The sequence below is a fragment of the Mustelus asterias genome, chromosome 10, assembly GCF_964213995.1.
Source record: "Mustelus asterias chromosome 10, sMusAst1.hap1.1, whole genome shotgun sequence".
In the NCBI taxonomy this organism is placed as follows: Eukaryota; Metazoa; Chordata; class Chondrichthyes; order Carcharhiniformes; family Triakidae; genus Mustelus; species Mustelus asterias.
This window is the reverse complement of record NC_135810.1, coordinates 86,375,945-86,403,101: the sequence shown is the minus strand read 5'-3', so window position 1 is coordinate 86,403,101 and position 27,157 is coordinate 86,375,945. Positions and strand designations below refer to the sequence as shown.

Sequence of the window (27,157 nt, the reverse complement as noted above, 5' to 3'; positions counted from 1 at the left end):
CCGCCAAAGTCTTCTCATGTCCCCTTTTAGCCCTTCTAAGCTCGCTCTTCAACTCCCTCTTAGCCAATCTAAAGCTTTCTAGTGCACTACCCGAGTGCTCACGTCTCATCCGAACATAAGCATCCTTTTTCTTTTTAACCAACAAAGAAACTTTTTTGGTGCACCACGGTTCCCTAGCCCTACCAATTCCTCCTTGCCTGACAGGGACATACCTATCACAGACTCGCAGTAGCTGCTCCTTGAAAAAACTCCACATGTCGGACGTTCCCAGTCCCTGTAATCTCCTAGTCCAACCTATGTTTCCTAATTCTCTCCTAATAGCCTCATAATTACCCTTCCCCCAGCTAAAACCACTGGCCCGAGGTTCATGCCTATCCCTTTCCATCACTAAGGTGAACGTAACCGAATTGTGGTCACTATCACCAAAATGCACACCAACTTCCAAGTCTAGCACCTGGTCTGGCTCATTTCCCAGCACCAGATCCAATATAGCCTCACCTCTAGTTGGCCTGTCTACATACTGAGTCAAAAAACCTTCCTGCACGCTTTGAACAAAAACTGACCCCTCTAACGAGCTAGAGCTATAACAATTCCAGTCAATATTAGTCAAGTTAAAATCCCCCATAACAATTGCCCTATTACTTTCACTCCTAAGCAGGATTGACTCCGCAATCCTTTCCTCAACCTCTCTAGAACTTTTAGGAGGTCTATAAAAGACTCCCAACAGGGTGACCTCTCCTCTCCTATTTCTAATCTCCGCCCATACTACCTCAACAGATAAGTCCTCATCAAACCTCCTCTCTGACACTGTGATACAATCTCTGACCAATAATGCTACCCCTCCCCCTCTTCTACCTCCTTCCCTACTTCGACTAAAACATTTGAACCCCGGGACCTGCAGCATCCATTCCTGCCCCTGCTCTATCCATGTCTCTGAAATAGCCACAACATCGAAGTCCCAGGTACTGATCCACGCTGCAAGTTCACCCACTTTATTGCGAATACTCCTGGCATTGAAGTATACACATTTCAAACCCTGCTCCACCCCACCTCTGCAATGCCGTGCATTGCAGTCCCCATCCATGCATCCCTCACTTTCAGCCCCACTACTCAGGATCCCTCCCCCCCCCCGAATCAGTTTAAACCTCCCTGCATGGCCTTAGCAAATTTACCCCCCAGGATATTGGTCCCCTTCTGATTAAGGTGTAGACCATCCTTCTCATAGAGGTCACACCTTCCCCAGTACGAGCCCCAATTGCTTAAGTACCTGAACCCCTCCCTCCTGCACCATCCCCTCAGCCATGAATTCAAACCTTCCCTCTCCCTATTCCTCTCTAAACTATCCCGTGGTACAGGCAAGAGTCCAGAGATAACCACTCTGTCAGTCTTGGCCTTTAGTTTCCACCCCAACTCCATAAATCCCTGCCTAATATCCCCTTCCCCTATCCTCCCTATGTCGTGTGTCCCCACATGTACAATAACTTGTGGTTTATCTCCCTCCCCCCTAAGAGTCCTGAATACCCTGTCAGACACATCCCGGACCCCAGCCCCTGGTAGGCAACACACCAACCCTGAGTCCCTACCTTTAGTTCCGACCCTCCTATCTGTCCCCTTAATTGTGGAGTCCCCAATCACAAGGCCCAGTCTTTTACAGCCCCTAACCACCTGAGCTTTCTCACTCGGCTCACCCCCAGAGATCTGCTCTCTATGCTCAGTTGATTCCTCCTCAACTGTAGCCTCCAGCACCGAAAACCTATTATGGAGGGGAACCGCCCCAGGGGATTGTCTTCCCGATTGCTTCTTACCCCTCCTCCTGGCATTGACCCAAGCCTCATTTCTAGGAGTTACTATTTCTCTATAACTCCTATCAACTTCCACCTCCGCCTCCCGAATTATGCGGAGTTCCTCTAACTCCCCCTCCATCTCCTTTACACGCTCCTCCAGAAGCTGCAATCTAATGCACTTCTTACAACTAAAATCTCCTGAAACACTACTGGATTTCCTCACCACATACATCCCACAGGAGATGCAGCATACTGCCTGAACTGCCATCCCTGAAGCCATTACCAGCAAGAAAAAAAGAAAACAAAAAAAACTTCCCCACACTTATAATTAGGTTAGAGGAGGATGGAAGGGTGGGATCCTCTACCAGTGTAGAGGATCGGGTATCTCCTCTGCACCAATTTATAGGGCTAGGGGCCCGAGAGAAAAAAAAACTACAGCTACCGGCAGGCTTCGCGATGCGGCCTTCCGGTTTCCGTTAATTACAAAAAACCTCCCGAAAATTAGACAAAAAAAAACCCAGAATTTACTCACAGTCCGCGCTCTCTCTCTCACCGCTCACAGTCTCCACCCCGCAGGTCCGCTCCCAGAGGAACACTGAGGCCGATACCCCGAGGCGAGTACTTATAAGGTAAGTGAGAGAAAAAAAAAACTACAGCTACCGGCAGGCTTTGCGGCTTATGCCGTTGTTTAAAAGGGGAGAAGGAGATGGATTGAGTTTTTACAAGTTGTTCAGCCTAACCGCAGTAGTGGATAAATTATTAGAAAAAGGAAAATGACCATAATCATTAGAAAGGCACAAATTAGTTAGAGACCGTCAGCCTGCAGTGGTTAAGAAACAGTTGAGTCTGATTAACTTGCTCACATTTTCTGAGAAGGTAAAGTTTGGAGAAAGATGAGAGTACTGCATTTAATGAGGGCAGCTCTTTTGATTTGGTCAACATAGATTCCAGTAAGACTTTCAGCAAGGCTTTTGAAAATGTTCCATATGGCAGACTGATCAGAAAAGTAAAAACCCATGGGATCCAAGAGAAAGTGGGAAGCTGGAGATTTACAAGATTATTGCCAGGAAAGGAGAATTTTACTGATGAGGAAAGATTGGCTGGGCTGGGGTTATTTTTATCTGGAACAGAGGAGGTGGAGGGGAGATTTAATTCAGAATTATGAGGAACAGTGAGCGGAGAGGAAGGGCCTATTGCCGTTAGCAAAGAGGTCAACAATCAGGATGCATAGTTTGAAAATAATTGGTTGAAGGATTATAGGCAGGTTTAGGAGAATTTGTTTCACCCAGAGTGTGATGAGGTCTGGAACTCATTGTCTGTAAGGGTGTTAGAGGCAGAAACCCTCATTGCACTTAACAAATAGTCGGATGTGTATCTGAAGTCCATCGCCTACAGCACTATGAACCAAGTGGGATAAGGCTGGATAACTCTTCTCCAGCTGGCATCAACATGATGGCCGCTGTCCTGTACATTTTCATGTTTCTAAATATGGTCGAACACTATTCCCAGTTTTCCACTGGTTTCCAGATACTTTTACTGATTCTTGCCAAGCTGGATGTGACATCGAGCCTTAGAACTGAAGAAAACTTGTTGCTTTTGTAAAGTAGAAGCGTTTGACCAATGGTTGTATTTTGCTCTTTAGTCTCTGCCCAAAGGCTCAGCTCACAGTGCTTTAGTCACCTTTGATTCGATTTCTAATTGCCACATGTATTAACATACCATGAAAAGTATTGTTTCTTGCATGCTATACAGGCAAAACATACCGTTCATAGAGAAGGAAACGAGAGAATGCAGAATGTAGTGTTACAGTCATAGCTAGGGTGTAGAGAAAGATCAACTTAATGCGAGGTAAGTCCATTCAAAAGTCTGACAGCAGCAAGGAAGAAGCTGTTCTTGAGTCAGTTGGTACGTGACCTCAGACTTTTGTACTTTTTTCCTGAAGGAAGAAGGTGGAAGAGAGAATGTCAGGGGTGCGTGGGGTCCTTAATTATGCAGGCTGCTTTGCCGAGGCAGCGGGAAATGTAGACCGAGTCAATGGATGGGAGGCAGGTTTGCGTGATGGATTGGGCTACATTCATGACTTTTTGGTCTTGGGCAGAGCAGGAGCCATACCAAGCTGTGATACAACCAGAAAGAATGCTTTCTCTAGTGCATCTGTAAAAGTTGGTGAGAGTCGTAGCTGACATGCCAAATTTCCTTGGTCTTCTGAGAAAGTAGAGGCATTGGTGGGCTTTCTTAACTATAGTGTCAGCTGCAGATGTTTAGTGATTGAGTATATTCAAGAGATAGGTGGACTTTTGGGTGTTAAGGAAATTTAGGGATATAGGAATAGTGTGGGAAGGTGGAGTTGCAGTAGAAAATCAGCCATGAATGGTGCAGTAAGCTTACAGTGTTAATTAGCTGCATCACATTCCTATGTATTATCAGGAAAGTGAATAATTCCATCTGATAACGCATGGAGATGGAAAACAGGGTGAGAACAAGCATAATTCTTGAGCAGGTCACTGAATGGAGCACAACAAATGCATACAATAATTGATATGTGCATATGAGCAAGTTATTTATCCAGCATATCACCTTATTTGGCATTCCACAAAGATCAGCTTCTTACTTTACTGTCACCACAAGAGCTGCAGCGGTTTGCCACATTCTCAGTATAATAAGGGATGGGCAATAAATGTGGCCTTGCTAGCATGGTCCACACCCCTAGAACAAATTCAAACAAATGTGGGTCTTCTCCTGTGGAATGCTTCACCAGTGCTGAGCTTTAACTTCATGCTGGGCATCAAAAGAACTATTCCATTTTCTGGACTGCAATTGTTTCAGAAATTAGTAATTTTGCTCTAAAGCCAGATTGGCAGACTGTTGTAGCAGAGAAATTGCAACAGCTTTCTGTGAACTACAGTTCTTTAATGTGATTGCAGGAAGGGGCATTGGCACTTTGCAGAGCCAAAGAAGGTGTAACGACCAAAAGCTTGGTTGGAGAAGTGTGTTTTAATGAGTGTTCTGAAGGAGATCTTGGGGTGGGCAGCGGAGAAAGAGAATTCCAGAATATGAGGCCCAGATGGCTATAGAGGAATTAAACTTAGCTATTTAACCCTGTGAAGTTGAACATGTCCGATAGATCCTCTTTGTGCTTTAGTAAGTGCAATCCTGGTTTTTCAAACAATTCATCATTACTAATTTTCCGAGTTATATTTTTTCTGATGTTGAGATGCCGACATTGGACTCGGATGGGCACAGTAAGAAGTCCCACAACACCAGGTTAAAGTCCAACAGGAATCACGAGCTTTCAGATCACTGCTCCTTTATCTCTCCACTCACCTGATGAAGGAGCAGCGCTCCGAAAGTTCGTGATTCCAAATATTTTTTCTGGTGCACCATTATCCTTTCTTTTTTGGGTACCCAAAACAGTTCACGGTTCTGTAATGTAGTCTAACCACTATCTTGTACAGATTCATCAATACTTCCTTGCTTATGTGTTAGGTGTCCCTGAATAAAAAATCCAAAATCCCCTTTGCCCCTTTTATGATTTTCTTCACCAGCAGTCTTGTTTTTGAAGATCTGTGTATCTGTATCCTATATCTTTGCATCACTCTGTTCCATTGACAGTTTTACATATTTTGATAATTTATTATTTTCTCCTCTTCCTTGAATATATCCATATTTGAACATATTTGCACACATTTAACAATCGGAGAAATGGCAATTTATTCTTACAATTTGTTTTCTGCCCAACAGCCAACACACTATCCGTGTGCCACAGGGATCAGTGCTGGGGGTCAACTCTTTACAATTTATGTCAATGGTTTGGATGAAGGGACTGATGGTATGGTTGCTAAATTTACCAATGACACCAAGATGGGTAGGAATGTAAGTTGTGAAGTGGACTTAAGGAGGCTACAAAAGGATATAAGTAGATATGGTGAGTGGGCAAGGATCTGACAAATGGAGTGGGATTTTATGGCCTCGCTCTACCCAAGACTGGAAAATCCCACCCAAGGTCAACGGACATTTCCATTGTCCACCACTCACCCGCTCCGAATCTGTGGCGGGCGGGGCGAGAGAATTCCATGATGGAGTAGAATGTGGGAAGAATGAGGTTGTCCATTTTGGCAGAATGAATAAAAAAGAAGCATATTATCTAAATGATGAGAGATTGCAGAGCTCTGAGATGCAGAGGGGGTGGTCTAGCACATGAATCGCAAAAGTTTTGTGTGCAAGTGCAGCAAGTAATTAACAAAGCTAGTAGAATGTTATCATTTATTGTCAGGGGAATTGAATACAAAAGCAGGGAGGTTGTGCTTCAGTTGTACAGGGCATTGGAGAGACCACATCTGGAATGCTGCAGTATCAGTCTATTATTTAAGGCTAGACATGCTGGACTTGTATCTGCTGGAGATTAGAAGATTAAGAAGTGAGTTGATTGAAGCCTATAAGATCTTGAGGAGACTTGACAGGGTGGATGTGGAAAGGGGTGCTGGCTTTAGCTCAGTGGTTACTTCGCTTATCCAGCCACTTATTCACCAGGTGTTTGCAGGTTCACATCCACCTAATGGTGCTGTCCAGCATTTTGTTCTCTACAATTCACCCTTCTTGATAGATGGTATCCCCACTTAATGATTCAACATTGCTTTCAAATTAGAAATGTTGTGAGATTTATCGGTGTAAAACATTGGAATGTTTCCTCTTGTGGAAGAACTAGAACGAGCATGTACCGTTTAAGACAGGGATAAGGGAAAAAAATTATTTCAGAGGGTTGTGAGACTTTGGAATTCTCTTCCTCAAAAGGCAGTGGAAGCAGCGTCTTTGAATATTTTAAAGACAGAAGTAGATAGATCCTTGATAAGCAAGGGGGTTGAAAGGTTATTGGGAGAGAAGGAAAGTAAATTTGAGGTTAAACTTAAAGCTGCCATGATCTTATTGAATGGCAGAGCAGGTTCAAGGGACCAAGTGGTACTCCAGCTCCTAATTCGTATGTTCATATGCCATTACTTTACTTTTTTAATTATCCTAATGTGGCTTTTATCAAAATTGTAGTTCTTTGAAAATACCTCATCCAGTACATTCTCTTTGTCTCTATGTGCGGTAATTACCTTGAAGAATTGGATTAAATTAGTCAAGCATAATCTGGTTTTTACAAATTCATGCTGACTACCCTTGGTAAATCCATATCTTTCTAAGTGTTTACTAATGTTATCATTTGTCATGGTATTTACAAATTTTCCTGGTGCTAATGTGGAACTAATTGACCCAAATGTAACTGGTGTATCCCTTGCACCTTTTTTGAACAGGGATATAGCACACAACACCCTCCACTCTTTTGATACAATTTCTAGCAAACATGGTTAATTTGGTTACAACCTCTGCTAGTTCATCACTAATTTCTCTGCGAGCTCCTTCATGCAAAGGGAATATTTACAGGAATGATGATTAAAACAGTTAAATGTATGTACGGTATGCTTTGACTGTGTAGTGCGCAAGAAACAATACTTTTCACTGTATACCAATACAAGTGACAAATCAAATTTTTAAAAAATGTTCTCGCGACGTGAGCCAATAATGGCCAATCACATTTCTGGCCGGTCCTTGTTGCCCTGAGAATATTAAGAGTCAATCATGTAGCATGGGGCCGGAGTCATGTGGAGACCAGGCTGGTTCTGGATGCTTGGTCCAGCCCTGAAGGACATTTATTCTATTAGTTGGGATTCTACAATAATTGAGCATGATAATTTTTCTAGTGCCAACCAGAAATGATCACTTTGAATTCAGTTTTACACTTCCCATGGTGGAATTTGAACCTGCAACTTCTGGTTTACTAGTGCGCTAACTAGGCAACCATACCATAAATGTGTTACTGAGCAGTTACAGAAGTACTTGAGTGATATGAAGCTAAGTATTGTGTATACAACTGACAAGGTTCATTGACACCAGGTTAAAGTCCAACAGGTTTATTTGGTAGCAAAAGCCACACAAGCTTTCGAGGCTCTGAGCCCCTTCTTCAGGTGAGTGGGAATTCTGTTCACAAACAGAACTTATAAGACACAGACTCAATTTACATGAATAATGGTTGGAATGCGAATACTTACAACTAATCCAGTCTTTAAGAAACAAAACAATGGGAGTGGAGAGAGCATCAAGACAGGCTAAAAAGATGTGTATTGTCTCCAGACAAGACAGCCAGTGAAACTCTGCAGGTCCACGCAACTGTGGGAGTTACAAATAGTGTGACATAAATTCTGATTCTAGGATCGCATGATAAAGACTCAGGAGGAAAAAAGCAGAAATATTTATGTGAAATAGTGTGACATAAACCCAATATCCCGGTTGAGGCCGTCCTTGTGTGTGCGGAACCTGGCTATCAGTTTCTGCTCCGCGACTCCGCGACTCGCCAAGGCCATCCCCACACCCCCACTTCTTGCCTTCAAACAACCGCACAACCTCAAACAGACCATTGTCCGCAGCAAACTACCCAGCCTTCAGGAGAACAGTGACCAAGACACCACACAACCCTGCCACAGCAACCTCTGCAAGACGTGCCGGATCATCGACACAGATGCCATCATCTCACGTGAGAACACCATCCACCAGGTACACGGTACATACTCTTGCAACTCGGCCAACGTTGTCTACCTGATACGCTGCAAGAAAGGATGTCCCGAGGCATGGTACATTGGGGAAACTATGCAGACGCTGCGACAACGGATGAATGAACACCGCTCGACAATCACCAGGCAAGACTGTTCTCTTCCTGTTGGGGAGCACTTCAGCGGTCACGGGCATTCGGCCTCTGATATTCGGGTAAGCGTTCTCCAAGGCGGCCTTCGCGACACACGACAGCGCAGAGTCGCGGAGCAGAAACTGATAGCCAGGTTCCGCACACACAAGGACGGCCTCAACCGGGATATTGGGTTTATGTCACACTATTTCACATAAATATTTCTGCTTTTTTCCTCCTGAGTCTTTATCATGCGATCCTAGAATCAGAATTTATGTCACACTATTTGTAACTCCCACAGTTGCGTGGACCTGCAGAGTTTCACTGGCTGTCTTGTCTGGAGACAATACACATCTTTTTAGCCTGTCTTGATGCTCTCTCCACTCCCATTGTTTTGTTTCTTAAAGACTGGATTAGTTGTAAGTATTCGCATTCCAACCATTATTCATGTAAATTGAGTCTGTGTCTTATAAGTTCTGTTTGTGAACAGAATTCCCACTCACCTGAAGAAGGGGCTCAGAGCCTCGAAAGCTTGTGTGGCTTTTGCTACCAAATAAACCTGTTGGACTTTAACCTGGTGTTGTTAAACTTCTTACTGTGTTTACCCCAGTCCAACGCCGGCATCTCCACATCAAGGTTCATTGAACCTTTGGTGTTGTATTTAAAATATGGCAGAATGATTGTTTTGGAGCCTGAGCTGTGTCTTTGAGGCATATTTAGTTGATGAAGTCATATCATTGATGTAACGTCCAGAAAGTAAAACTGAGAGAGGCATGTATTTTTGGAGCGATCGGTTGAAGGCAGGGCTGAGAAACAGTACTGCAGCTCTATTAACAAAATTACAAAGGATCCAAAATTTTAAAACAAGTATAGGTTCACAAGGGAAGGAGCACTTTAAACAACTGTGCATGTATGTGATGGTGTATCTCATGTTATTTCAGTGAAGAGTTCAATGAAGGTTCAATGAAGAGTGCAGGAGGTCATTCCAGGAGCAGCACCAGGTGTACCCATAAGTACACTTCGCTTCTCGGCCTTTTGGCTAAGATCAAGTGTAGTATCGACATGCTGTACTTAGTTGAAGTCATTAGGTTACATTTTAGCTTCATTTGAAGCAATTTTTAAAAGCGGCATCTCGGCGTTTTGGCTAAGATGCAAATGAAATCAAGCCTTGGAGGAGGTGCAATGCCTACTCCAATCAGCTTGGATCATGTTGATCAAGCCCAAGACAGGAGGTGAGAGCCCTGTCTTGTCAGCTTGGATCGGGAATGTCTCACTTGATGAGACTCTGAATTGGACTTGATTTGATTGAATTGAAATAAATAAATTTTTTAGAAAGTGTGGTATCAACCTGGTGAAGCTAAACACAGCGTGTACTTCCATGACAAACAATAGAAGTGACAAGTGACAGGCAGAGCTAAGCGATCCAACAACCGATGGATCAGATCCAAACTCTGCAGTTTTGCCACATCCAGTTTAAGTTTATAAGTTTATTTATTAGTGTCACAAGTAGGCTTACATTGACACTGCAATGAAGTTACTGTGAAAATCCCCTAGTCGCTGCACTCCAGCGCTTGTTTGGGTACACTGAGGGAGAATTTAACATGTCCAATGTACCTAACCAGCACACCTTTCGGACTGTGGGAGGAAACTGGAGCATCCAGAGGAAATCCTCACAGACACAGGGAGAACATGCAGATTCCGCACAAACAGTGGCCCAAGCCGGGAATCGAACCCGGGTCCCTGGTGCTGTAAGGCAGCAGTGCTAACCACTGTGCCACCGTGCCCCCCCAAGTTGTGAATGTTAGACAAACAGCTAACTGGAGGAGGAGATTTATGATAGGGATGCCCAGCACATCAGTGCAAAGGACAAGGTTGAAGCATTTGCAACCATCTTCCAGCAGAAATGCCAAGTGGATGATCCATCTTGGTCTCCTCCTGAGGTCCCCAGCAACACAGATGCCAACCAGTCTTCAGCCAATTCTATTCACTCCACGTGATGTTAAGAAATGGCTGTAGAGACTGGATACTGCCAAGACTATGGCCCCTGATAACATTCTGGCAATAATACTTGTGCTCCATAACTAGGCACAGCCAGAGTCAAGCTATTCCCATACAACTACAAAACTGGCATCTCATGGATAATGCGGAAATTTGCCCAAAAATGTCCTGTACACAAAAAAGATGGACAAATCCAACCAAACCAATTACCACTCTAAAAGTCTACTCCACCATCAGCAAAGTGATGGAAGTTGTTGTCGTCAGCACTAACAAGTGGCACTTCGACCATAACTTGCTCACTGGTGCTCAGTTTGGAAGAAGATCAGAAGCTGCAAATTCTGCAGTGACTAACTACCCTGACTCCCCAAAGTCTGTCCACCATTTACCAGGCATAAGTGATGGAATACCCTCCACTTGCCTGGATGAGTGCAATTCCAACAACACTCAAGAAGCTCGACACCAGATGAGGATGGTGCAATTGATGTAGTCTACATGGACTTCAGTAAGGCCTTTGACAAGGTCCCACATGGAGACTGGTCAAGAAGGTAAGAGCCCATGGGATCCAGAACAATTTGGCAAATTGGATCCAAAATACTCAGCAGCTCGAGAAGGATCTGTGGAGGGAGAACTGGCATTGACATTTCAGATTGCTGACCTTTCATCAGAACTGGATAAAGGATAGATTTAACAGTGATTAAGCACAAGCAGAACTGGGGAGGGGAGAAAATGTCTGTGATGGGGTGAAGGTCAGGAATGATTAAATAGCAAAAGTAAATCAGTACAGGAAATATCCTGAGGATGTTAAATACACCATCCTCATCTGGTGTCGAGCTTCTTGAGTGTTGTTGGAATTGCGCTCATCCAGGCAAGTGGAGGGTATTCCATCACTTATGCCTGGTAAATGGTGGACAGACTTTGGGGAGTCAGGGTAGTTAGTCACTGCAGAATTTGCAGCTTCTGATCTTCTTCCAAACTGAGCACCAGTGAGCAAGTTATGGTCGAAGTGCCACTTGTTAGTGTTAAATACAGGTTCTTATTAGTGTGTGATATTATGTGCAGCTTTTGATACTGTGGATCACATTATCCTCCAATAATGCCTCTCCTCTGTTGTCAGGCTGGGCAGGTCTGCTCTCTCCTGGTTCCATTCTTTTCCATCTAATCGTAGTTGAAGAATCACTTCCAATGGCTTCTCTTCCTACTCCCGCACCATTACAAGGATCTATCCATGGTCCCCTCCTATTTCTCATCCACACGTTGTCCCTCAGTGACAGCCTCCAAAAGCACAGTGTTGGTTTTCATGTGTACGCTGACAACAACCAGCTTTACCTCACCACCTCTCTCCACTGCCACACTGTCGTCAAATTATCAGAGTGCTTATTCAACATCCAGTACTGGATGATCAGGAATGTCTCCCAATTAAATATTGAGAAGACTGAGGCCATTTCAATCCCTGCTCCAAACTCTATTCTGTAGCTGCCAACTCTGTCCCTCTCACTTGCAATAGTTTGAGATTAAGGAAAGTGTCTGGCAGCCTTGGTATCACATTGGACCTCAATATTTGTGCTATCACTAAGACCACCTATTTCCTGCTCTGTAACATCGTCCCATCTCAGCCTATCTACTGCTGGAATTCTCATTCATGCCTTTGTTACCTCTAGACTTGACTATTCTAACCCACTCCTGGCTGCTCTCCCACATTCTACCCTCCATAAACTTGAGGTCATCCAAAACTCTGTAGCCTGTGTCTTAACTTGCAGCAAGTCCCATTCTCCTATCACTCCTGTGCTCCCTGACCTGCACTGGCTCCCGGTAGGTCCACCTTGATTTAAAATTCTCATTGTTGTTTTCAAACCCTTCCGTAGCCGTGCCCCTCTCCATCTCTGTAATCTCCTCCAGCCCCACAACCATCCAAGATACCTGTGCTCCTGTAATTCTGGCCTCTCATGCATTTTAATTGAGCCACCATTGGTGGCCATGGTTTCAGCTGCTTGAGCCCCTAGCCCTCGAATTTCCTCCCTACACCTCTCTATCTCTCTCCACCTCACTTTCCTCCTTTAAGTCACTCCTTAATCCTGATCACTTTGACCAAGTTTTTGGTGATCTGACCCAGTATCTCTTTATGTGACACGGTGTCATACTTTTTTTTACTAATACTTCAGCAAAGCGCCTTGGTTTAGTTTTTATAAAGGCATTAAATAAGTTGTTGAATGAATTTCTTCCTGCTGATTCAGAATCCATTTTCATATGTTTTCTGACCTGCTGTATAAAATTGTTCTGAATATTTGGGAGATGTTCAGAGTGTCACAGCTGCCATTTTTGTTCCTGGAGGCATTGACACTTTGCTATGTGACAGCTGCACAGGTACCCATCTCCCCTCAATTACCCGCCACTAATGGTTGTTAGTAATGTGTGAGACTTGGCAGTAACGTATCAGGGTATATGAATCAGGAGACGCTTCCAGCCTGATCTTACCTCCAATCAGGGTGCAAACACACACCTCCACAGAACTAAGCAGCCAGGATTTTTGCATTTGCCCCTATTTTGAAATTTAAAAAAAAATAGCTCATGATTTTTTCCCCCTCACTGTGGAGCTGGAATATTAACAAAAAAAATGTTTACATGTTGGAGTAAAATTAAAGTCCATTAAAATATTTACATAATACTCCTAGATTCACAGGATGTCATTAAGCACAAGTGGTGAGAATCAAAATCAAAGGATAATTCAGAAATGAACCGTCATCTAATCATAGAATCCCCACAGTGCAGAAGGAGGCCATTTGGCCCATCGAGCCTGCACCGACCACAATCCCACCCAGGTCCTATCCACACAACGCCTTGCATTTGCCCTAGCTAGTCCCCTGGACACTAAAGGGCAACTTAACATAGCCAATCCACCTAACCTGCACATCTTTGGACTGTAGAAGGAAACCGGAGCACCCGGAAGAAACTCATGCAGACACGGGGAGAATGTGACTCATGAGACTCCGCACAGACAGTGACCCAAGCCGGGAATCGAACCCGGGTCCCTGGAGCTGAGAGACAGCAGTGCTTGGAAATAAGGGGACGTATTGTCTCTTGCTAATATGGTTTTTGAAGGGGAGGTCATGTCTCACTAACTTGATCGAGTTTTTTGAGGAAGTGATGAAGATGATTGATGAGGGTAGGGCAGTGGATGTTGTCTACATGGACTTTAGTAAGGCCTTTGACAAGGTCCCTCATGGCAGACTGGTACAGAAGGTGAAGTCGCATGGGATTAAGGTGAGCTGTCAAGATGGATACAGAACTGGCTCGGTCATAGAAGGTAGAGGGTAGCAGTGGAAGGGTGCATTTCTGAATGGAGGGCTGTGACAAGTGGCGTTCCTCAGGGATCAGTGCTGGGACCTTTGTTGTTTGTAACATATATAAATGATTTGGAGGAAAATGTAACTGGTTTGATTAGTAATTTGCGAACAACACAAAGGTTGGTGGATTTACGGATAGTGATGAGGACCGTCAGAGGATACAGCGGGATATAGATCGGTTGGAGACTTGGGCGGAGAAATAGCAGATGGAGTTTAATCTGGACAAATGTGAGATAATGCATTTTGGAAGGCCTAATAAAGATAGGAAATATACAGTAAATGGCAGAACCCTTAAGAGTATTGATAGGCAGAGGGATCTGCCTACCAGGTCACTGAAATTGGCAACGCAGGTGGAGTAGTCAAGAAGGCATACGGCATGCTTGCCTTCATTGGCTGGGGCATTGAGTTTAAAAATTAGCAAGTCGCGTTGCAGCTTTATAGAATCTTAGTTAGGCCGCATTTGGAATATAGTGTTCAATTCTGGTCACCACATTACCAGAAGGATGTGGAGACTTTGGAGAGGGTACAGAAAAGATTTACCAGGATGTTGTCTGGTATGGAGGGCATTAGCTATGAGGAGTGGTTGGAGAAACTTGGTTTGTTCGCACTGGAATGATGGAGGTTGAGGGGAGACCCGATAGAAGTCTACAAGATTATGAGGGGCATGGACAGAGTGGATAGTCAGAAGCTTTTTCCCAGGGTGGAAGAGTCAATTACTAGGGGGCATAAATTTCAGGTGCGAGAGGCAAGGTTTAAAGAAGATGTACGAGGCAATTTTTTTTACATAGAGTGTGGTGGGTGCCTGGAGCTCACTGCCGAGGGAGGTAGTGGAAGCAGATACGATAGTGACGTTTAAGGGGCGCCTGGACAAATAGATGAAAACGATGGGAATAGAGGGATATGGTCCCCGGAAGGGTAGGGGGTTTTAGTTCAGTCGGGCAGCATGGTTGGTGCAGGCTTGGAGGGCCAAAGGGCCTGTTCCTGTGCTGTAATTTTCTTTTTTCTTTGTTCTTTGCTAATCACTGTGCCACCATGCCGTGGTGATGCTAATTAGAGTAAAAATGCATTTTAACCCAAAGTATTTTTTGAAACGTTTACAAAATTTATTGTTTTAATTACACTCGACTAATGAGTTTTGTAAATTGGGGAAGCATTTGATTTGCCTTTTGATCCTAAAACATGATGATTTCATCTTTATGATTTCCATAATGTTCTATAATTTAGGTCACCAGTATTCAGTTGTGGATTTTTGCAAAGCTGTGTTTATAGTTTTCAAGTATTTATATTTTACATCTGTCAAAAATGGCAGAATGACAGTGTTGCCTTTTTCTTCGGGGCGAAAAAGTTCCTTCGGAATAAATCAAAGTCTTGCTCACAACTTGTTCAACCAGTTTGAATGAAATACAGGAAGCCCATTCTGGAAGGTTGTTTCTATAGAATGCTGCATTAGCTGGCCTCCCATCATGTTTATTCTTTTTGGGTCATTGCTTCTCTTTAACGGCGTAGTCAGTGCACTTTAACACAAGTCCCACTCCAAGAACATTTTCAGCAAATAGTTTGCGCTGGTGCATTTTAGGCAACCACGCAATTTTATGGATTTCTACATTTCCTATATGAATCTGGAAGATTTAGCAGAGAAACCTTTGTAAGCACGTTTTGAAGACTGACCACGTGCTTTGTAACTAAAGTTTGTTTATTAGTATCACAAGTAGGCTTATATTAACTCTGCAATGAAGTTACTGTGAAAATCCCTTAGTCGCCACACTCCGGCGCCTGTTCCGGTACACTGAAGGAGAATTTAGCATGGCCAATGCACCTAACCAGCACGTCTTTCGGACTGTGGGAGGAAACCGAAGCACCCGGAGGAAACCCATGCAGACACGAGGAGAACGTGCAGATTCCACACAGACAGTGACCCAAGCTGGGAGTCGAGCCCGGGTCCCTGGTGCTGTGAGGCAGCAGTGCTAACCTTCGATTTGATTTATTATTGTCTCATGTATTAGCATACAGTGAAAAGTATTGTTTCTTGCACGGTGTACAGACAAGGCATAACCGTTCATAAAGAAGGAAAGGAGAGAGTGCAGAATGTAGCGTTCCTTTCATACCTAGGGTGTAGAGAAAGATCAACTTCGTATGAGGTAGGTCCATTCAAAAGTCTGATGGCAACAGGGAAGAAGCTGTTCTTGAGTTGGTGGTACGTGATCTCAGACTTTTGTATCTTTTTTCCGACGGAAGTGGAAGAGAGAATGTCCGGGGTGCATGGGGTCCTTGATTATGCTGGCTGCTTTTACAAGGCAGCGGGAAATATAGGCAGAGTCAATGGATGGGAGGCTGGTTTGCGTGATGGACTGGGCTTCATTCATGACCCTTTGTAGTTTCTTGTGGTCTCATGCCACTCAAACTGATATGTGTGGATAATTGTGGTCAGTCTTCACACTTTCTTAGCTGCCTCAATCTAGGTTCCATTTGATAACAGGTGTGCTAATTTTCAACTATCTTCAAAGCAGCAAGTTCAGAGAAGTAAACTATAAGATCGATTTTTTAAGTATACTAAGGTTCTCAAGCAAACTTGTCCTTTGCTCTGACTATTATTAGTGGCTACCTACATATGTGGCAAGATAGATTTATTCCCTCAAATTCAGAAGGTTAAGGGTTGCTCTAATCAGGGTGTTTAAAATCATAAAAAGATTTGATGGGGCAAACACAGAGAAACTATTTCCTCTGATGAGGGATCCAGCATAAGGAGCGCAATCTTAAAATTAGAGTTAACCCATATCCGGGGTGAAATCAAGAAGAGTAGTGGAAATCTGGAATTATTTCCCCAAAAGGCTGTGGATGCTGAATCAAAATATATTTTCATGATTGAGATGGGTTGGTTTTTATTAGGTAAGAATATCAAGGAACCCGGATCAATGGAGTTGAGATATCAGTTATGATCTGATTAAGTAGGGCGGCACGGTAGCACAGTGGTAGTTAGTACTGCTGCCTCACATCGTCAGGGACCGGGTTTGTTTCCCGGTTTGGGTCACTGTCTGTGAGGAGTCTGCAAGTTCTCCCCATGTCTGCATGCGTTTCCTCCGGGTGCTCCGGTTTCCTCCCACATTCCAAAAGATGTGCTGGTTAGGTGCATTGACCCGAACAGGCGCCAGACAGTGGCGAATTTCACAGTAATCACAGTGTTAATGTAAGCCTTACTTGTGACTAATAAATAAACTTTAAATGGCAGAATATCCTCAAAGGAATGACAACCTGCTCCTGTTCCTATGTCCATACTCAACGCACATTTTTCTTCCTTACTTTCAATTAACAGATTTTTCCAAGTCTGATACCTTCTTTCCGATATTGATTTTGATTTGATTTATTATTGTCACATGTATAGGAATACAGTGAAAAGTATTGTTTCTTGTGTGCTGTACAGACAAAACACAGTAAGAAGTCTCACAACACCAGGTTAAAGTACAACAGGTTTATTTGGTAGCATCTTGGTAGCATTTTGGCATCTCCACATCAGACGAAACATACCATTGATAGAGTACACAGGGGAGAAGGAAAGGAGAGGGTGCAAAATATAGTGTTACAGTCGTAGCTAGGGTGTAGAGAAAGATCAGTTTAATATATGGTAGGTCCATTCAAAATGTTCGTGAGTCGGTTTGTACACGTTCTCAGACTTTTGCACCTTTTTCCCGATGGAAGAAGATGGAAGAGAGAATGTCCGGGGTGTGTAGGGTCCTTGATTATTCCGGCTGTTTTTCCGAGGCACTGGGAAGTGTAGACAGAGTTAACTATTCAGGTGTTGCTATTAAAGTGACTGCAGCATTTTTGCTTTGTGCACTCATGTTTAGTAACCAGAATGACTGAAAAAGATTAAAATTTTCAGTTTTCTTGGAAAATTAACTTTTGAAAGATAATGCTTCAAATTGTGGGCAAAAACATATCTGGAGACTATAAGATAGCCAAGAAATCCACCCGGGGAATTCAGAAGAAACTTCCTTACCGAAAGAATGATGTAAATGTCGAACTTGCTACTACAGGGAGGGGACGAAGTGAGCAGTGTAGATTCATTAAGAGAAAGCTAACCAAGCAAATGAGCGAGAAGGGAGTAGAAGATTACGATGATAGATTTAGATGAGGAATAATGGGAGGAGATTCGAGTGGAGGATGAATATACCATGGACTGACTGGGCTCAATGGCCTGTTTCTGTGCAGTATACTTAGGTAATCCGATGTGTGTAAATTAAGGTGGCGGTGAGCCGCCTTCTTGAAAAGCTGCAGTCCACATGCTATGGGTTGACACAATGCCATCAGGGAGAAAATTCCAGGATTTTGACCCAGCAACTGCGAAGGAACGGTGATATATTTCCAAGTCAGAAGAGTGAGTGGCTTGGAGGGGATCTTGCAGGTGGTGGTGTTCCCATGTATCTGCTGCCCTTTTCCTTCTAGATGGAAGTGATCATGGGTTTGGAAGATGCTGTCTAAGGATCTTTGGGGAATTTCTGCAGTGTAGATAGTACACACTATTACATGATGTGATTCGAAACCATGCAGATTGAAAGCTCGCTGATTTACACCCTCTTTGATTTGAGTTATTTGGGTAAATTCGCTGGGGTTTTTAGAATTCAGTGCTTCGTGCTACAGAAGCCATATGTTTTTCAAGTTACATTGTGACACAGTATTGGGTCTTAAGAGTGGTGGGCTGAACTTGCAGAACAGTGTTATTTGAAACAAAAAGCAAAATACTGCAGATATAAAACTGAAAACAGAGGGAAAAAAGCACAAAACTCAGTTCCTCAGATAATGTATGTGGAGAAACAGACATTAAACGTTGGCAGGCTGACTGTTCTTGATTGGACGGAAAGATTATAGAATCCCGACAGTGCAGAAGGAGGCCATTTGGCCCATCGAGCCTGCGCCGACAACAATCCCACCCAGGCCCTATCCCTATAATCCCCACGTATTTAACCTACTAATCTCCCTGACATTCAGCATCTATTTAGCATGGCCAATCACCCTAACCCACACATTTTTGGACTGTGGGAAGAAACAGGAGCACCTGGAGGAAACCCACGCAGACACAGTGAGAATGTGTAAACTATACACAGGCAGTCAGTCAAGGCCGGAGTTCAACCCGGGTCCCTGGAGTTGTAAGGCAGCAGTGCTAACCACTGTGCCACCGTGCCACCCCCAAGATAGAGCACCCCACCTCTCTCTCGAGGAACCTCATTCTGCTGAAGCAAATCAGCTCTTGTTTGACCTCAGTGGTGCTGAAGGAGGTGCTGTGTTTTGGATGTGATGTTAAATCAAGTCCCTGTCTGCCCTCTCAATCCGTTATCCCTGATGTTCAGTCTAATGTTTATTCCTCTGTCATCTGTCCAAAACCGATTACCTGGCCATTATTACATTGCTGTTTGTGAGTTTGTTGTATGCAAATTGATTGTTATGTTTAGAACAGTGATTACACTTGGGAAGTTCTTCATTGGCTGTAAAACACTTTGAGGTGCCCAGTGATCATGAATGGTGCTACATAAATGCAAACTTTCTTTCTTTATTTGTGAACATTTCTCCCACTCGACTTGATGGTGTCTTGTTACATAGGAACATAGGATTTAGGAGCAGGAGTTGGTCATTTGAGCCTGCTCTGTTTTTCAGTAAGATCGTGGCTGATCTGGCTGTGGTCTTGATTCTAAACTTTCTGTCTGTCCCTCCCCCAAAATAACCTTTAACTTCCTTGCCTATCAAAAATCTATCTAACTCAGTCTTGAATAAATTCAGTGACCCAGCTTCCACTGCTTTCAGGGGAAGAGAATTCCATAGATCAATGACCCTCTGAGCGAAAAACATTCTTCTCATCTCAGTTTTAGAAGGAAGACCTCATATTCTTAAACTGTGACCCCTATATTCTAGTCTTCCCCACAAGTGGAACATCCTCCCGATAACTGTTCTTAAGGCCCCTCAGAATCTTATATGTTTCAATCAGATCACCTCTCATTCTTCCAAACTCCAACCAATGTTCAACCTTTCTTCATAAGATAAGCCCATCATATCAGGAATGGGTCAGGTGAACTTTCTCTGTACTGCTTCTGATGCAATTATATATATATTTTTTCAAATAAGGAGACCAAAACTGTGCATAGTATTCCGGATATGGTAATGTCAAATCCCTGTACAACTGCAGCACTTTTATATTCCATTCCCCTTGCAATAAACACCAATATTCTATTCACCTTCCTAATCACTTGCCGTACCTGAATACTAACTTTTTGTGTTTCAGGTACTAAGACACCCAGATCCTCTGCAACACCAAGTTCCGTAATTTTTCTGCATTTAAATAATACACTGCTTTTCTATTCTTCCTGCAAAGTAGGCAAGTTTATATTGCCTGTTGGAAATCCAAGTACACCACATCTACAGGTTCCCCTTTATTCACCATGCTTGTACCCTTCTCAAACAAATTCTAATAAATTAGTTAAATATGATTTCCCTTTCACAAAAGCCATGTTGACTCTGCCTGATCACATTATGATTTTCTAAATATCTTGCTACAACTTTCTTAATAAAATATCACGTATAAAAGAGGCGGCAGACTAACATTTTTATACCTATAAAAAAGAGGGAAATCATATAATCTCTGCTCTGCCTTCATATTGACCATGAAAACTGAATTAACATATCTGTACCTCATAGAAGGAAAAGCATCGTAAATTAAAACTACGCTACTCTTCAAAGGACTGACGTGAACTGCAAATTTGTACTGAAACCTGTTCTCATAAATGTTCAAAAGCAATACGAATCCATTACTTGCCATAAATTTCTGAAAAAATATGATCTTCCAATCTTTTATGTATAAATTAATAGTGGTAAATGAATGAGTTAGATTATCTGGCAGACCTTTTCTAAATAGGTATAATCTGCAGTTTTCCCTCCGTTGAGTTGGAAAATCAACATAGAAAAGATCTTTATCTATGGAAGTAAAGTGCATTCAAATGTTTACACAAAGCTCCTATATCCAGTGTTGTTATCTACAGGTGATAATAGTCAAAGGGAAAACAGCAATAAATCCTTATCTGAGCTTTTTGATAAATTGGATAATCAGAAAAAGGTTTGTAAATTACAGCAATCCCAAATACATTTAGCTTTTGACAACCTTATGTACTTTTTATGTGTGATAATTTGCTGTTAGATCAGGAGAGACACTGTTAAACCTTTCAGCCATTTTGTATGTTTTTTGTGTTTTGGAAACTGAAGGAAACAAAATTTAGGTCTTTATATCGCTTCGTGCTGTGGGTTTTAAGGAGGTGGGAGAATGCTATGGAAGTTAAGAAATATGAAAAATGATGTCCACCTGCAGTCATTCTTAAATCGCTAGGATGAAGATCAAATGTGCAGTAGAGCAAGGGTTTTTCACTGAGTTGCTGAGAGAAGATTTCAGCGGGTCCTCCAAAAATAACCAAGCCACATAATACGTTCTTGTTTTTTTTCCAAAGAATGATAAACAAGGATGAAGCTTTTTTAATTGGCAGTGTTGGGGCTCAGTGAGGGGAAGGAATACAATAGCATGCCTCAGAACATGGCTACTGAAAAGAGACAACCGTTGAAGCGTCATTGGCCGAGGCTGGGCAGTAGCTGGCTCAGGTGTGGCCATTAGTTCCAACATGATTGTGTAAAGTGACCAACTGTACTGTAATTTGACTGTTTATCCCACGTCTTTTGAGCGTCCCTCATTTTAAAACAGAACAGTTGGTTACCCTGCACTGGAGCATGGAAGGGACTGGAAGCCAATTGTTCACAGGGCCTGGTCAGGAGCCAGTGTGATGGGCTGGTTCAAAGTCTTGGTTTAGAAGGAGAAGTTTCTATCCCAATGCCAGAATTACTGGTGGCATCTGATTTAATGTTGAGTGAGTGGATTCCAAAAACCATCCTTTACTGAAAGGATTTTCAGTCTTTTCATTTTTGAGACCCCCATTCCTGTGTTATAACAATTCTAAAAAACAATCACTGTAACACAAGTGTTCTTTCGTATAAAAATTAGTTGCATGGTACAGAACATCTTCAAATTTTGTGGTTTACGTCAGGATGGACATCTCCACAGGTCTTGTTGCAAGGTTGTATCATTAAGCAAGGTCCAAAGATATGTGGGTTAGATGGATTGGCCATGCTAAATTCTACCTTAGTGTCAGGGGGACGAGCTAGCATAAATGCATGGAGTTATGGGGATAGGGCCTGGGTGGGATTATGGTCAGTGCAGACTCGATGAGCCGGATGGCCTCCTTCTGCACAGGGCGGCACGGGTAGCACAGTGGTTAACACTGCTGCTTCACAGCGCCAGTGACCTGGGTTCGATTCCCGGCTTGGGTCACTGTCTGTGTGGAGTTTGCACATTCTCCCCGTGCCTGCGCGGGTTTCCTCCAGGTGCTCCGGTTTCCTCCCACATTCTGAAAGACGTGCTGGTCAGGTGCATTGACCCGAACAGGCGCCAAACTGTGGCGACTAGGGGATTTTCACAGTAACTTCATTGCAGTGTTAATGTAAGCCTTACTTCTGACTAATAAATAAACTTTAAACTATGATTCTATTCTATGATTCTAGCCAAGCTCTCTCTGTCTCACCATACATAGTATACAAATTACAAGACATACTCATGGATATCTCTCAACTATTTCAATGTTAATGACCTGGCTTTACCATTTTATTGAGAGTTTGTTGGTACAACTTGTTGATCTGTTAAAATTAAATACTTAGAAGAGTTCTGCTGTGGTCGGTTTATTTGTTAGAGCAGATTGCATTAGATGGATGTGTCCATCTTCATGCATCTGTTTGGCTTATTATTTTTCTTTGATGTCATTGGCACTGCATTTTAATTTGTGTTATCACCAAGAAATGAAGCCCAAGGAGTGAGTTATTTCCTTAACTATAAATACCCAAATGTTACCAGCTGCAGTCTGCCATTAAAAACCATTATAAGTAATGGTTGTAAAATTTATATTTTCTAGATTTTATTCATAAACACCAAGACAAGCAAATTTTCAGTTTTAAATGACTCAATTAATGGTTATTATATTTAGTGCTAGAATATATTGCTGCGCACATGTTCCAGGACTGTTTAGTTATGCTGGCATTTAGTTCCCGGGTCCGCATGGAAACAAATAGAACACTTCTTATTTCAAAATACAAAAATATTTTGTTGAGATGATGGTCAGACTAAGTGTGAGATGTCATTCACAAAAATTCCTTATTACTTCACCCTCTCTCCCCGCCCCCCCCCCCCCCCCCCATCCCCCTTCTGCCTCCCTGCTTACAGAGGCAGCAACTTCAGGAGTCTGCAGATACGCAGAACCGGCAGAGATCCAACAGTTGTTATCACTGATTCTGTGTTATCCAGAGGGTCCACTGTTAAAATCCCTTCAGACGACAATCAGTGAGAGATCTGTGAATGGATGAGAAGCTTCACTCCTGCGCTGCTCAGCTCACTGTAAAAAAACTTGTGCAAAAAGCTACACCTTGTTGAGCGAGGTGTGACTGAGTGTTTAACTTCATAATTTCACCATGAACTTAATTCATGGTGAGATTATGAAGGCACCAGGTCCATCAGCAAAGAATATAGAAAGAAAGGTGGAGGAAGGTCATCAATGACTGCAGTAAACAGTGGGAGAGATGGGTGGAGCAAGAGTTGTACACTAGGAAGCTGTACTCTAGGGAGAACACTGTCACCATGGCAGCTGTAGACACCATAAAGATCCTGCCTGTCATGGCAGAGCTGGATATCAAAGCCACAGTGGCAGAGCTTAGCAATTCTGTTGACTTGCCGGCCATTGACAAAGCTTCAGGTGCTGATGCTATACTGCCTGAATGCATTAAGCATGCGAAATCCCAGCAGCCGTATGTGTAAACTTCTGTCTCTGCTGGAGGGAGGGAGCAGTGCCCCAGCATGTGCACGATGCAGAGATTGTGACCCTGTACAAGGGCAATCGAAGCCAATGCAGCAACTATCACTGTATCTCCCTTCTAAGCATTGTGGGAAAAGTGTTTGCCTGTGTTGTCCTTGTCAGACCGCATATCTTGGCTGAACACATCTCTCCTGCATCCTGGACGATTTCAGAACTGGGAGACCCACTAATGATAGGATCTTTTCAGTCCGGCAGCTGCAAGAGAAGCGCTGTGAGTGAAGGAGACCGCTCTATATTGCCTTCATCAATCACACCCAGGCACACGACCATGTGAACAGAGGCAGTCTCTTTAAACTGCTGGAGAATATTGGCTGCTCACTCAAGTTGCTCAGTGTGATCTTATCTTTCCGTAACAACATGAAGGGTAAGGTCAGCTGTGACGGGGCAACACTAGAACCCTTTGAGATCTGCGGCGGGGTCAAACAGGGTTGCACTCCAGTGCAAACACTCTTTGGCATGTTCTTCTCTTTGATGCTGTCATCTGCCTTCATTTCATCTACCGAGAGTGTCTACTTACATTCCAGAACTGACAGAAAGCTGTTCAGACTTGCCCACCTGAGATCCAAGATAAAATTGCAGCAAGTCCTCATCAGAGAATTGCTCTATGCTGATGATGCCACACAACTTTCCATACGGAGGAACACTGCACTGTGTTACAGCTGTGAGGTGTATAAGATTATTACATTTTGAGATTGTATCTTTAAATTTAGGGCAGATGAATGTGTGACTTGTTCTGAAGTCTACCTCACAGGGGAATTTGATTGTTAGAGATCAAAGGAAAGCATTGATTGTTTTACTGGGAAGAAGATGCAAGGCATTTACAGGTCTGCTTGGAGGCAATGGCAGCAGTCTCTGGGCAGGATTTTCCGGCCGCAGTCGCCCAAAGGCCGGAAAACTTGCCCGAGGACAATGGACCTTTACATGGTCCGTGTCTCGCCCGCTGCAATTCTGGTGGTGGGCGGGATGGGATGGGACAATTCCGCCCTCTGAGTTTACAGTGGGTAGACTTTGAGTCGTGTAAGGTCCCAGAAAGGTTTTGAAGATTATTGATTGCACTGTGCATTGTGAATTTACTTCTAAGATGGAGGGGAGTTGAGCTCTTAAGGAAATCTATGATGCATTTTTACCCAGATACAATCTGAAGTGTTTCATGGGGAAGAGGGCAGAAGGCAGCATTTTTGAGATCAGGGCTGCAGGTTCTCTACAGATCAATGACCGAGGTTCTGTGCAATCAGTTGAGAGAGAGGTTGCTTGGCTTAGCGAGCCACCACGGCCGGATACCGGAGGGAGTGGTAAAGGCACATCCTGCAGGCTTCTAAGGATTCTGGAAGATTCATCCTAGCATGGTTGGGGGAAGGAAGAAGAATCATCGGTACAGGCTTTACAGCTAGTGATGGAGTTTAAGAAACTTTCCAAACACTCAGAGGAATGCACCTGGAGACTGTCATTCGATTTGACTACTTAATAAAATGGGGTATGGGAATCATTGGAAGCTGGGATCAACTGTGGACTGTTTGCTAATTCTCTGAAGTGTGTGATGTTTGAAAAGTATAAACAGGGAGTGCCACTTTCTGTTGTTTAAAGTCTAAGTTGCCTACAAAAAGAAATTAGTGTTTAGCCGCTTCTGTCATTTGATGCTGAAATCAACATGCTGTTATGATCATGGATCATACCCCCACCTGCTTAGAGAATAAAGCCACAACATTCCATGGGTTTTGAACAAACAAAAATAAACTTAATTATACAAGGATGAGAAGGCTAAATCAATTTAGAAAATCCAGCTTTCACTCTAACGTTCAGGGTTAATATGAGGTACATGTGAATTAACAGGAAGGCTGCAGTTGAACACACCACACTGCACAATAAATGGCAGATGTGACCAAGACAGAGTCCATGAATTTTTCACCAACACACCCAGATGTCAGTAAACACTGAGTCGACCAGTGTAATTGAAATGCGTCTCTCTCTCTCAAAGTATTCCAGTCTTCCCCTTTGCAGGTATAACCTTGGATTTCTCTTCAAAGGTTGCTCCAAATTGTATGGTGTAAACAAAAGCCACCTCACAAGACTTTCAGTCTTTTCTCCCAAGATTCCATTCTCCTGGATTCCCAAGTATGCACTCAAGCACTAACTCACAAGCCTAACTCCAGCTGTGTGCCCGATTTGAACAGAATACTTCAAAAGGGGCACTTTCGCCCAGCAGCCAGCAGCGCGGAGTCACCAACATTTTTCTGATTCCTTGGTCTTCACGGCTTCTCCTCAACCCTCTTCAATTGCTCGACCTTATTCTGAACCCTTAAAGTCGACGAACTTGGACCTGTTTTATTTCTCTGCTCATCTTCCTTTTTAATCTAACTGGGCCCTGTCCACTCTCCCTGTTCCCTGTCAAGGACATTTGTCTGCGATGGAGCTCCGCTCCCAGTCACATGACTTGGGTTTTCGTGCTATTTACCTTTCTGTGCAGACACGGTGGATCCGTCCTTGGTCCGAAGAATTTAAAGTGCTGAATTACGCACGTATGGCAGCTCCAAATTCTGTTTGCACTTGGAGTTTCCAACCTCTACTCTTGGCAAGAAGGTAAATTGGTTTTTATAACAATGCACATTACAAAAGCTGCAGTTATGTCCAAGCTGAGTATGAGAATTTGAAACGATGGCAACATAGCTGAGAACATAAAACTGCAATTCTAACAAACCTGTGGTCTCCTTTCACTCAAGCTTGCATCTTTAGTGCACTCTTCTATTGTTGTGAGACCTAGACAACATAAGCTTGGAAGGAGAAAAGGCTGAAGATGTAAAGACGGTGGACATCAGCACAAACAACTAGGAGATGGTTGCCGACGATCATATTCTCCAGAATCTGACTCCTTGGATGGGCATTGGACGAAGCAAGGAGCATAGAGAAAACGGAGGCCAGTGAATTGTGCAACATCTCAGCCCACTGTCTTTCTCTGCAGCGAATGCAGCAGAGATTGCCGTGCCAGAGTGTGGCCTCTGAGCCACACCAAGCTCTGCTTAACACAGAGTTAATAACCATGGCACAAACCATCCTCTCCAGAGATGGAAGATTGCCAAGAATAATTTAAGTAGTCATGTGGTAGTACCAAACTTGTGCAAAATTGCTGCAAAAAGAAACATGTTAAAACTTTTTGTCTTGCACGCATCAGGACACTACACAAGAATACCACTATAAGGGGCAACTTATACTGTATGAGAAGAGCGGGCTGATTGGTTGGCAAGTGTCCTCTGTTTAGGAGAGATATGATGTGGAGATGCCGGCGTTGGACTGGGGTGAACACAGTAAGAAGTCTCACAACACCAGGTTAAAGTCCAACAGGTTTATTTGGTAGCAATTTGCTACCAAATAAACCTGTTG

General features: G+C 43.3%; 1 protein-coding gene and 1 non-coding gene across 4 annotated transcripts in view; both read left to right on the top strand.

Moving 5' to 3' along the window:
• Positions 1 to 27,157, top strand: part of micu2 (mitochondrial calcium uptake 2) — a 443,854-nt gene that overhangs the window by 109,154 nt on the left and 307,543 nt on the right. The window lies entirely within an intron of this gene.
• LOC144500161 (U2 spliceosomal RNA) lies at positions 9,522 to 9,713 on the top strand. Its single transcript, XR_013498942.1, has one exon. It is a non-coding gene; the product is annotated as a U2 spliceosomal RNA (small nuclear RNA).